Genomic DNA, 13,148 nt, shown 5'->3' with positions numbered 1-13,148 from the left:
ATTTTGTTATATTGTGATTATTATTTGTTGATGAATTTGTGTATGATATTATATGGTGTTTGTTAATTTTGCTATACAACTTATATTATGAATGGTTAAAGTTCTTTTTTTAAAGAATTTTGGATAAATTGAATGGTTAGATGATAGCTTTTATATATATTCTGAGTTATTATTTGAATTAATGAGTGTGTTTTTTGTTTTTTCATGCTTAATTATAAATGGATTATTTGTGAAATTATTGTCGTTTTCTATTAAGTACAACACTATTGTATTTTTTTTCATGTCCCAAATACAGTTGTTACCGTTAACCATTCATGAATAATATGCATTTTATAGTCAATAAGTACAAAATTATCATGATCACACATAACATACGATCTAAGTTATGATTTATTTTTGAATTATACATATATTACGCTAGAATCTCAAAAGTTCAATATTCCAGAGAGACTTTTTTTTTCAGTGTAAATGCTCTATTTTTTAAATTGGAGAAAACTATCATTGGATGTTTTGGACATTATTAGTTTCTGCAGATGGGGATGACATCTTAGAATCTCTATTTGCTGTAATTTTAAAACTCAGCTGCAATACAAAAATTATTATGTCGTTCATTTCCAAAACAATAAATATTTTAACTGTAATCAATTCAGATGGTAGAAAAACAACCATTACTTGCATCCTTGCTTTATATCTATTATACCTAGCATGGTCTATAATTTTGTAACCAACAAACACCAAACTTCCATCAATATTTGGTACACTAACTGTGATATATAAAGAGAAAAATTACTTTTAAGTAAAAAACAAACAAACTGAAAGGTACAGAGCTACATCTAATACGTGCTTAAGCTAAAAATATTATTATTTACAAATGCAATGTATGAGCGCTCGTATCATTACAAATTTTTCTTTTGATAGTTCCTCGGTCTTCCACTGGCCAAAGTCTTTCCATTTAGTCCAATTCAATCGCCAAGCTATGCACACAGTGTGTTTGTTTGCTATTTCTTGTCTGAAGCCAAGGAAACGACAATTGTACCATGATACATTCAGACCTTAAATAGTTGATTAGTTTGACCCTATCAAACAGATATATGCACTGAACATGTGGAGAGACATGCAAAGAAGGATTCATATAACAAACTTTGAACAAATACAAAGAAGATTCCAGATTTGATATGTTGTTAGAATTTGAAATTACTTATGTTTTCATGTTTAGAGCTTTGATATCTTCAATAGGTGTCAACTTTCTTTCATGAGGTTCTACTTTGAAAGAAATAAGCACAATTGGACATGTACCTTTGTTATATGTTTGCTAAGAGAGTGATTAATTTACCCTGTCCGAGAGCCTATGAACCTCCCTTGTGCCAGATTGAACTGCAGCAATTGCATTTCCTATCTCTTGTCACACTATTTGTCGCTTGTTTCATGTCTGTCCATCTCACTCTTTTCGTCACTTGATCCATCTCAATGCCTCTTGTTCATTGCTCTGTTGCTCTTCCACTACTTTCTCCGTTACTCTCCGCCGCTTTCTTCGTTTCTCTCCGCCGAGTGCTGCGTTGCTCACCGCCGAGTGCTGTGTTACTCTTCGCCGCTTGTCGTTATCCTCCATCGCTTGCTCTGTCACACTCCATCTTGCTCTAGTGACATACCACACACGTACGCAATTAAACTTTGAGTTAAGAACCTCACATTGACAACAATAATACAATATTTGTTTTATATTAGAAGCTCAAAAGAGAATTGACCAAATGTGAAAAAAATACCAATGAAAAACAATTGAAGATCTGAAAAGGACTTACTGCAATTTTTTTACAAACGATCTCAGTTCTTCATCTTCTTCGGTTTCAGATTTTGCTTCACATTCCTGGCCTCCCACAATCGCAGCAACCTGGCGTCGACGGTGGAGGAAACATCTACCGCACTTCAAATCAGAAAGAAGAACTTTCGAGTTAGCCATTTGGCCCATTTCTCAGAAAATAAGTTTGCTTTGTTAGTTCAACAGATCGAGAAAATGGTTTTGAGAAGAAGAAGGCTTACCTTTTTATACCCGCAGATCAATGCCTCGCAGACGATAACTTTACATTGAAGAATAGATCGTGGCTGAAGGAGTTGAGAAGATGTTTAATGCGATGAATCTGTAACTGGCTTCGTTTTAATTGATGGATGTCATAGTGAGTTACAAAATAGTTAGATTTTATGGTGAAGTTTGTATATGCTTAAAGGTCAAGAACAGAGAAATACAGAATGTCTTACTGAATCGGTATTTGGTCTTTGGCTTGTGATTCAAAAGCTTGCCTTCACGTAACTGCCAGTAATTTTTTTATTTAAGAGAACTTATCAAAAACTTTTTAAGAGATATCCAAAGGTAAGAGCTAAGAGACTCACTATTTTCATCTCCGGTAGACAATATAGTGCTGAAGCTGCTTCTTCACGGAGATTTGGTTCCTGCTGGTAGTTAGAAACACTTAGTATCATAGACCATAGGAAATAAAGAAATATACAGATTACAGACTGAAAATAACAACAAACCCCAATCGAACAGATCAACCAAGAACTTATAAACACACAAACATAAGAAGGCAAAGTAAAAAAAAAAAAAAAAAAGAAGAAGAAGAAGACAAAGTTCTGGTTCAAAAAAGAAGAAGAAGACCACAAAGTAAAAAAAAAAAAACTGAGACTTTGGATAATATCAAACTCACATATCAATCTGCCATGTAACCGTCAGTCAAATTAATTCAATTTTAAATTAAAATTTCAGAAACAGAAAAAAAGAAGATTAGAACCAAAAAAAAAATCGATCTCTCTTCTCGTGAAGAACTATAACACTAAAAATGGAAAAAGCTTATGACTGAAGAGATTGATTCAAAAAATTCACAAAAATCATCAAAAGCTGACAAAAGACTCATGAAAATCAATAACAGAGAATAAAAAACACAAACTGACAATTATAAATTGGATTCATTACCGCAAAGTTGCGATAGAAGTTAACCGGCAAAAACAATTCCACTACGAACAAAAAGCAGAGCTGAATTAGTCACCTGAGAATCAAGAAGGAGTATGTCTAGCTGCAGATCCAGGCAGTTTTAGAGGTAACGAAAAGTCTCGCCGAAAACTCAATGAAAGAGGAGTGGATTAATGAAGAGAAAACGCAAAATAAATTACAGATTAAAGAAGATATGAGACGTTACGGGTAGGAAAGGGAGCGGGTTGTGTCAAGGTACGGTGGGGGAAAAAAAAAACATCGAAATGTCGAAACACGCGAGAAGTTGGCTCGTCTGAAGAAGAAGAAGAACAGAGAATAACCCTAAATCTACGCGGCTGTAAACGACCCTGATCACCTGGGCCTAAGAGTGGGCTCTTTTAAAAACACATGAAACCATAGCCCAAAGATAAATAAAACGTGTGCGACTCAAACGGGAGCGAGACCACGCGCACTCCTTTGCAGTTCGCGTGAACAACACCGTGTCCATACCGGATCGACACGTGTCATCATTTCCCCCACTCTGAAAAAGGACGTGGATAGCCTAAGCAGGCAGAAAATTTGACTTTATTATTAAAGATATTCCCCTGTGTGTTGTTACATAAATTCCAAGTGGTGCATTGTAATTGTTGTGAGTAAGGGAAGCGGATCCAATATGTAAATGGATGGAGAAAGGTGCTTTAGGAGACCCCGACAATAAACAAACGGTGGTGAAGTGCATGTGTAATCTATACTATATGGCAAACATTATAATATTGTGGTTGTTGTAACCTAAACATGTCATCCAACATTTTTCAAAGAATAATGTGTTTAGGCATTTGTGGAAACATAAGCAACAATCAAATGTAAAACCATAATAATATAGCGGTGCGTCAAAGTAATAGGATGGACCATACATAATTTCTGAAAGAGTACACAAATTGAGATGTCCGCCGCAGTAAAAAATGGAATATTAGTCGCAAAGCTTAGTAAAATCAATAACTGGTTAGTAACCCATGAGTAGAGAAAACACAACATAGGGGTTCCGTCCAATAGGTCATTACGGGAATTAGTCGGGGTTGAAGGTTGAGAAGGCTGCAACTACATATGTATTCGCTGCAAGTGACTCACCTGTGAGTGAGGCCTACTGATTCAGGCTTCGTGTGGCTTTACATTCCAGTAGCACAACATTACGCCATAGATAACTCTGTGAAATGTAAATCATGTACGTCAACCACACAACAAGAATATATGCCCAATAACACATTAGTACTTAATCTATAATATACCAATTACATAAAACAAACTGTAGTCTTTACCATTTCAATTAGGCTTCTGGTATAGACATCATTCTACTAAATAAATTGTGCATCATATCTAAAACTTTAAAAAAATACTAGTAACATATAGTACTAATAGTTCTCATATACTATAGACAGAGCATGCACAACAGACTTCATAATGCCGCAACCAACTATTTCAATTAACATTTCTCATTTACTATGGACAATACGACATAATCAAGCACGTAAATACATATAATAAATTATACTATTACATTGTATCATATAGAATAGGCATACATAATTGAATAAGGAGAGTATTATAGTATGCATGTCTACTATAGCCAATACGAGTAAAAAGACACAACCATAGCTATACAAGTGACATCTAACATTTTCTATTTATTATAGGCAGAGCATTCACACCATCCAACACAATCATAGAAGCACATACGTTTATAAGTCACATTATTTTAAATTCTTCTGGGTAACTATACTATGAATGTATCTCATATAGTATAGTCCTATCATCCATCACACATCACTGTCTTCCCAACTCCTAACCCAGAACCTTCTGTTGGAAAAAACGAAGAAAACACCGAAAACTGACCAAATATGAAAAAGCAAAGGTGTTACGAATTTAAATTTTATCAATATAGGACGAGATCGGTTCAAAAATAAGACTATATGAAATCAAACCAAACTTACCTTGATTTATTAGCTTTGGAAACTCAATCGCGCCGCCGTGAAATTGAAAGAACCATCAGAACCCTAACTTTCAATATTCTACTTATGTCGCACGACCGAACCGTTCATCGCTAATTTCAATTTTACTGTTCTCGAACTCAGATTTCCACGCACTCTCTTCAAATCCATCTTCTTCATTGCCGGCAAGAGTTTGAAAAATAAAAACAACTTTTTTAATTTCCAAAATTAAGAGAGGAGGCACTAGAGGAGGCACTCGTTCAAGTTTACACGCGCATGGAGAGATATTTTTAGAACTTTCCATAACAATATGTAATATATGATAGCCGCTATGTGTATAAACTTAATTCTTCTTTTTCTTATGTATATGTGCCCCAATTTCCCTATTAAAAACTATATTTCAAAGTCAATTCTGTCGAGAAACAACTCAAAACATTTGTTGTGTACAAAATAAATAAAGTACTATGCTTGTTGCTTCGAAGTAGGGTCAAAAATATTTTGATTGACTTGAGCGAAACAGAGAAGGATGAATAAGTATGGATATGATTACTTGTGGATGAAGTTAACTAATTATTTGACACTATTCACTGGGTTGTAAAGAGTACCTCGGATTTTAATGTTAACCTCAAAATGAATGGTGTAACTCAAATATGATAGTAACATGAACAGAAACGGTAGTCCACTCCGAGGCAACAAGACTATTCTAAAACGATTGGATTTAGAGTTCTAATCGTGGATATCTTTCATTGACTGACTTATATAATAATATAAATATGCATTTCATTATATAATAACTATTTATATTTTATATTATTTAATATACTATTACAGAAGATTACATGTTGCGTATGTAGGCGTATTATCCCTTTTTAGTGTTAAGGGTATATTCTTTGATTAAAAAAATTGAAGGAAAATGGATGAAAAAGAAAGAGGGAGGAAACTAGAAAAGGATCTCAGAATGGAACGTTGACCGACTAACAATCATGCGAGTCTTCTTGTGTGTTGAAACCGTGTCAGTCCACCAAGGTGAGTTATTTTTGTTTACTTACGTTTGTACTAAAGCTGATATGACAAGATAACCTTAATTTTGAAGTTAAACCAGAAAAGTTTCAGCTCACAAACAAATAATTTTAATTTTATAATAAAGCAAATGTAATTCCAAAAACTAGATTCAACCTTTGCTTTTTTGATATTTAGTCAAACACAAAAATCTCTCATTTTCATTGATCAAGTTATCCAAAATATACAATTAGTAAATCGTTAAGACATCGTTAAGAACGTTTATTCTATTAAATCTCTTAGAACATAGTCATTTAACTCTAATAAAATTCCTTTTTTTTTTCTTCGACCAAAGTACCCAAAATTCTTTAAACTCGGGGGTGGGGGTGTTATCAGTCAAATGATTTGGAACGTTGATGTTAATGTTTTAATAATTGACTAATTGTATATCTGTAGTGGTTCGCTGATATGGATATGGGGTGGAGGAGGTTTATCAGTCAAATGGTTTATTGTGGAGTCCAAAAAAAAAAAAAGACATAACAAATTATCAACTTATTCCAAAGTCAACATGTATGTATACGTCTTTGCAGTTGCAATTGCAAATAGGTACGCTCTTTAATTATAAGCACGATACGCGTTGATTTGATATGGTTCATATATGTCTCTTTTTTAGTATTCAAATCTTCTATTATTCTTTTGCCTATCTACAAATCTATAAGCGTAGTCACTTGTTGATTTTGGGTACTGCAAACAATAAAGGAAGTGTATTGAGCTAAGAATTTCAAGTGATTTGTATTAAAATAACAAATTCACTGTTATTGAAACGTAGATTTTAAAGCACTTTAAAATCCAATGTTCCTTAGTTATAAAAATAAAAATAAAAATAAAAATCTAAATCTCACTGTTTTAGATGAGATTCTAGAACGTTTTAACAAAATCACACTAAATTCTCTAATTATCTTGCAATCATCTATAAACTCATTAAAAATCAAAATACTTCAAATTTCAGATTCAATACACCTCCTTAACTCTCCACGAATAAACTTAGGGCCATAACTCACAAGGTAGATGCATAAATAGGTGAACGATCTTCAAATTTTATACTTTTCATGTTCCATCCGCATGATGGATACGTAGTAGTAACCACTAGGGATGGCAATCAAGGACCTGGACCGCGGACCTGGCCCGTAAAGGCTTGCTGCGGGGCGGGATTGGGCCTCCATTTGGTAAGCCCGTAAAATTGTGGGCCTCGCGGGACGGGTTCAAAGCGGGACGGGTCGAAAGCGGGACGGATCGAAAGCGGGATGAGCTTAACCTGCGGGATTTTGAAGACCCGCAACCCTAAGTCCCCATTCTGCTTTCGCCTAAAACATTGAGAGAGAGAGAGAGAAAGAAAAAGAAGGCGATTCGACGTTATGAAGCTCCGGTGATGGTGGTTTCAGGGTCGATGATGCTTCCGGTCTCCCAAGCACCTTCGATCTGCACCGGTGGAGCTTCTTCGGTTATTATAAGAAGTTTGAAAACTCACTTTCCGCCGAATAAGAAGATCTAGTTCCCGCCATGGGTTCTTCATAGTTTTGCCTATATGTATTTGTTCACAATATCATACATTTTGGAGTTTTAGGTTTCAATATATCTTTATTATTCTTATTTGCAGAAGATGAAGTTGATGGTGAAGAAGAGAAATTTTCATCTTTTTGTCGCTTGTTGGTGATAAAGATGAAAAACAAGAAGTGTGATTGGTGTTTTTTATTTATTTATTTTTGGGATTAGCATCTTTGATTTGGTATTGGTTTTATTTAATTTTGGTTTCTGAAAACTAAATCATTTGTTATGAACTTATGAGTTATAATATTTTGATTCAGCAACTAATATTGTTTATTTTTAAAATGTTTGGAGTCTAACAAAAATAAATAAACTAGTGTTTTGATCCAACAAAATCTTCAACTAACAAGTGTATTGCTTTATTCAGTTCAATCCTCGACTAAACTCACTTAGTGATGCGTCATGAAACTGATAAAGCGTTCTGAATCATGTCTTGAAGCGTTCAGGAACCATATGTCCGTTTGTAATTCTATGTCTCGCGGGCCGATCCGCAAAGGCCTACATGTTTTGCGGTACGGGTTTGGTCAGTCATTTTGAGGACTGCAGCCCGCGCGGACCTGACCCGCCGTGACCCGCTCGAAGACGAGCCCGCTGCGATACGGGACGGGATGAGACGGATCAACCTGTTTGACATCCCTAGTAACCACTAACCATGATGTCACTAGGATTGTCTCTCAACAATACCAAAGTCCGATGTTGATATAAGATCCGTTAGTGACGTCAAAAAATTATAAGGCCCATTAACATACCAATTGGCTTAAAAAATGGGGCTCAAGTGAACAAACTTTAAAAATAAGATGTCACAAATTTGTGTACCTCTTTGTTCGAATCTCATTGTAGTCTTTGCGTTTATTGGTTGATCAAACGTCTATTCAGTTGAAGGAGGTTGCCGAAGAGAACTTCAAACGCATATGTGAAGCATACGAGATATAATCTGATGAGACTAACAGCCTAAAATATGATTTATATCATTCAAAAAATAGTATATGATTTATATGGCATGGAAGGCTTGACTTCAGGGTTGAATCTTGGTCCCAGGCTGATTAAGACCGAGGAGATCAAGGAGATCAAGGATTCATAAACACAATACTTCATGAACACAATAATTCATGAACCGTATCTTGTGGTGAGGTACTTAGAGAGCTCACCGGTCATCTTGGACACTTTGTTTTGATAATGGACACATCCCACCTCTGTGTTTATCACTATGACTTGAAACTGATCTTGTTATCCATGTTAATATATTTTGTTTAGTATGTTTTACTATGGATGTTAGTTTAGCACTTCACACTCGAACTAAAAGAAAGAAACCTAAGAAATTTCTCATCATACTTATAAAACACATTGGCTCTATATTCTATTTTACATTTTAATAATTTTTGAAGTAGATTTAGTTTGTACAAAAAAAAATCTATGCAATTGTAGATTCACAATCTTAGAAAACAAAATAATTATCGGAAAATCATAGATTTGTTGAGTAAAAAGGGAAATCATAAGAATAATTATGATAGTTAAAGGAAGAAGTTATATGAGAACGTGTAACATTGTTGAAGATTCATGAAATGATATTGGATCAGTATATAAATAGGTGGTTGCGATCAATTACTTATAAAACTCTTCAGGTAAAATCTATATTATCTACCTTTATCTGCATATTTCATTTTGATTAGGCTACTTTCTTTGGCTTTATTGTTTGAAGGGATGTGATCAAAAGAGTTGTACAGTTGCACTTCAAAGGAATAACCTATAAAGATTTAATTTTTGGTACTATTAATGCTATGCTTACAAGATACATAAATTAGTACAAAGATAGAACATTTCAAGCTAGCTTTCTACCTTTAGTGAAACTAAATTGATGCGGCATAAGGACACTAATCTAATAGAATATTTTAAGCACCTAATTAGTTTGAAACAATAAGTGAGAAAGCTAGTAGGAAAGTAGATATATTCTCTATTAATTAATTCCAGTTTTAGCTTTGTTATTTCCTTCTTGTAAACCGGTTGTAATTTCTTAAACAATTAGTTGATACTTTGTTGATAGGTTTGTAGGTTTACAATTGCTTATGTAAGGTTTCTGTTTTTGATATTGTTTGTTGGTTCACGTTTTGGTTCGTACGGTTTAGACAAATGTTGGTGACTATGAAGAGCTGGTTATACCTAGATGGGCAGTGGGTATGAAATGTACTCTCCACTTTGTTGTTTGAATTATAAATGACAAATGTTTATTGATCACCACTTGCCTCTAACTCCAAGGCTATTCTTTTACATTCACTTCTCAATAAATCAAGCTTTCTTGTTTGCAACAAAATTTTAATTACTTTGTAATTCTACTACTATTAATTAGTGTAGTGAGTTTTGGTCAGTAAGTTATAAATTAAAACGTCTGTGGACATAAACACATGGAGAAAATTGAGCAAAGAAAAAGATTTAGAGGTCTAAAAAAGTGTTTGGCGTTTCGGGACAGCGTTTGAGAGGCGACGTTGTTGGCTTGTTGATGAGAAACCAAACGTGGCTTGAAGTCACCTCGTGCCATGACTAGCTTGTTCTTTACATCAACTACGTATTCTTCTATTCCTGTCAAATCCCATTTTATTTGGTCAAATACGTACGTACCTATAATTCTAATTACTTCTTAAGAGCGAGTAATTACAATGGTAAACGGTAGGTAGCAGCCAAGAAACTAGCATTGTTAAAAATATTATTAAAGAGGATGGTAAACGGTAGGGGTAGCAGCCAAGAAACTAGTATAGTTGAAAATATTTAAGTAGCAAGCTGCTTGTGGGGGATTAATCAATACTTAAATGTATAGTTTTATAAACAATTCTTGTAACACATCTTGTGGTGTGGCACATAAAGAGATCACGGGTCATTTTGGAGACAATCTTAAAGAATTTGTCTTGACAAGGGACACATCCCACATCTACACTACTATTGCTTGAAATAGATTTTTTAGTCATGTTAATATTTTGTTTCACATTCAATATATAATCACAGAAGATGACGCAATTGTATATTCTATTTTACATTTTTAAAGTAGTGTTCTTTTTTACACAAAAGTATACGCAATTACAAATTCAGTCTTACTAAACAAAAGAATTATCTGAAACAGATTTGTTGAGAGAAAAAAAAAACTATACGTGTTGATAAGTAATCAAAAACAGATTTGTGCCCGGGTTGTGGTTATAAGATCTAAACAAAGAAACAAAACCAAAATGTACGTGATGAAGAAGTGTACAATGCTTCTAAAGGGTCGCTTTGGTGAGTTTCACTTTGGTGATATGATTTTTATATTGTCTTGTCATGTAATCTTGATGTATATGCAGCAAATTGCTAAAATTTTATGTTTGGTCGCATTAGGTGAAGCATGGCCTGGACCTTGCGCTTTCCCTGAAAATATAAATTCCAAAACTCGGTTTTGGTGGGCTATTGGTTAAAGACTTTATATCAAATGGAGTTGATTGTATATGGAACGATATGAATGAGCCTGCAGTTTTCAACGTAAACTTTGTCTAACTTTGCTTTGGTCTTTTGTTATTTTCTAAGCTCTGTTCATTTGCGGGACACAGCGTCACTGCGAACGACTAAAATTTAAAAAACAAAACAAAGAAATGAAACGCAGCGTACCACAAAAGAACATACTTATGTTAAAAGAGATCATCAAACAAGAATATATGCAAAACCAACAGTTTCCATAGATCACTTCAATTGATCTAAAATATGACAAAACATACAAATCCAAGAATAAATTAACCAAGTTCAGAAAGACAGAACACTGTTAAACTCAGCATGAAGTGAAATTTGTTGCTAAAGGCAAACGAATTATATCTGAAAGAGAGAAACAATTTGGAAGAGTCCTTTAAAATTTTGGTGCGGTCTAACAATTAAAAGTCAATATGTTACAAAGGTTGTCAGAACCGAGTACAATTACACTGGATCTCTTTTATACATACAAAGGTCAACAGAATCAGGTAACTGCAGATTCTCTACAAGGGAGCGTAATAACCTCAAGGGATATCCGAAGCCAAAAGTCAACAAACACCATAGCCTACAAACAAACAAAATCAGTGACAATATATAAACTTCGAAATCAACCATTGTGAACAAAACAAATTGAATAAAACGTAAAAAAATATAATTTAATAAGATAAGACACAAAAGGGTAATAACCATCAGGAACCAAAAAGATATCATCAAAGAATTACAGTCCGCATCAAGGTCAAATCATTAATAATGACCATCATCTGGTTATCTTCTAAACCCTACCAAAAATCGAATATAATTTCTATAACAAGGCTCAGATATAATATGGGTAGAGATAGTTATCAGCACGAAATCAGAGTGGTGCATGACATTCTCAATCATCACTGCCAACAAAAAAAAAAACTAATCTAATTAATTAATAATAATAAAAAGCCTCAGAATTGCAGAAGAATCATCAATAAGTAATCAGTCCCGAAAGATGGTGTTCTTTTATAATCTGATGTCCTCATCGGCTTTAAACCCTAATTCAATTGTAAAATAAGCAACGAAATATAGATCTCATGGCCGGCTCAAACGGTTAAAGCAGCGACGCCGCTCCGCAGAGACACAGAATATGAGAGCCAGACACCTCAGACGGAGAAGCCGCGAAGCTCCTACGACGTCCTCGGTTTACAAATTCGCTCTGTGACGTTTACTAGTGGATTATGCAATCACAGTATTCAGATTGCTCCAGTAAGAGTAAGATTTCGGAGAGAAACCCCGTCACGTACATCAATCATGACATCTACAAGACTCGAAGACAAGTACGAGAAAAAAAAGCTATAAGAGAATAAATGCTATTGATGGAGAAGTACAAAGAAGAAGAAGGGATGAGAAGAGAGATTGTTCGTGAGATGTATTAATATACCAAAGAGATATTAGGGTATCGGAAGCCCTAGAGGTTCACAACGCCTTACTGTTACGGGACGCAGTGGATGCAAAATAGCCCAACTACGGCCCAATATGTTTTAATTGATTTTAAAAGTGACTCATTTAGTTACTTGTTGGGCCATCAACAAGCCGTGTGTAATTCGATTGTATGGGATAAATTGTGCTTCTGCAAAGAAAGGGTGGAGATGGGCCTGGAATGACTTTGTCACCAATTTTTTTAACTCTGCACTTAGAGTGACTGACCAACGTGTGCTTAACGGCGTTTTCGCTAACAAGACATCAGCACAATCCATGTTTCATCAAATTTGAGTTTGATTCCAAATCATTTATAATGTTTCTCACTGTTTGCACAAAAAACATGTGTACACTTTTGTAAGAGACATGTTTTATATTGTTTCACCCAGAAGATAAGACGAGAGATCCAGTAGAACAAGTTTATTTTTCACGACACTGTAGACTTAATTTTTCTCAGGAACTAACCACAAGATGGAAGACTTTTAGCAGTTTATAAACATTGGAAGCGCAGGGTACAGCAATATGGACTATAACTTTAGTTTCATGTATATAGATTTCTAGTTTAGCTTGTTCAGTACATGCTACTCACTTTCTCATGTATTGTGTTGTTTTCTGTCAACCTTAACTCCCCATAAATTGAAAAGATAGGGGAAAGATGATGAGGATATTTT

General features: G+C 34.5%; 1 long non-coding RNA gene and 2 other non-coding genes across 8 annotated transcripts; all 3 read right to left on the bottom strand.

Moving 5' to 3' along the window:
- Nucleotides 1-751: 751 nt before the first annotated feature.
- LOC106396954 lies at nt 752-3,350 on the bottom strand. 6 transcript variants are annotated; one of them, XR_001279606.3, is made up of 7 exons: nt 3,039-3,340; nt 2,386-2,445; nt 2,254-2,305; nt 2,038-2,145; nt 1,800-1,921; nt 1,297-1,637; nt 752-1,009 (listed from the first exon to the last, which is right to left on the bottom strand). It is a non-coding gene; the product is annotated as an uncharacterized LOC106396954 (long non-coding RNA). The 6 variants fall into 6 exon arrangements; XR_007322415.1 differs by having other exon boundaries at nt 2,038-2,141; XR_001279607.3 differs by having other exon boundaries at nt 1,334-1,637; nt 3,039-3,339.
- An 8,491-nt stretch (nt 3,351-11,841) lies between these two features.
- LOC125586757 lies at nt 11,842-11,921 on the bottom strand. The gene has a single exon (XR_007323292.1). It is a non-coding gene; the product is annotated as a small nucleolar RNA Z221/R21b (small nucleolar RNA).
- Nucleotides 11,922-11,961: 40 nt separating this feature from the next.
- On the bottom strand, nt 11,962-12,047 carry LOC125586513. The gene has a single exon (XR_007323044.1). It is a non-coding gene; the product is annotated as a small nucleolar RNA SNORD96 family (small nucleolar RNA).
- Between the last annotated feature and the right edge of the window lie 1,101 nt (nt 12,048-13,148).

This window comes from Brassica napus, chromosome C4, assembly GCF_020379485.1.
Source record: "Brassica napus cultivar Da-Ae chromosome C4, Da-Ae, whole genome shotgun sequence".
Classification (NCBI taxonomy): domain Eukaryota; kingdom Viridiplantae; phylum Streptophyta; class Magnoliopsida; order Brassicales; family Brassicaceae; genus Brassica; species Brassica napus.
This window is presented reverse-complemented; position numbering and strand designations above follow the sequence as displayed.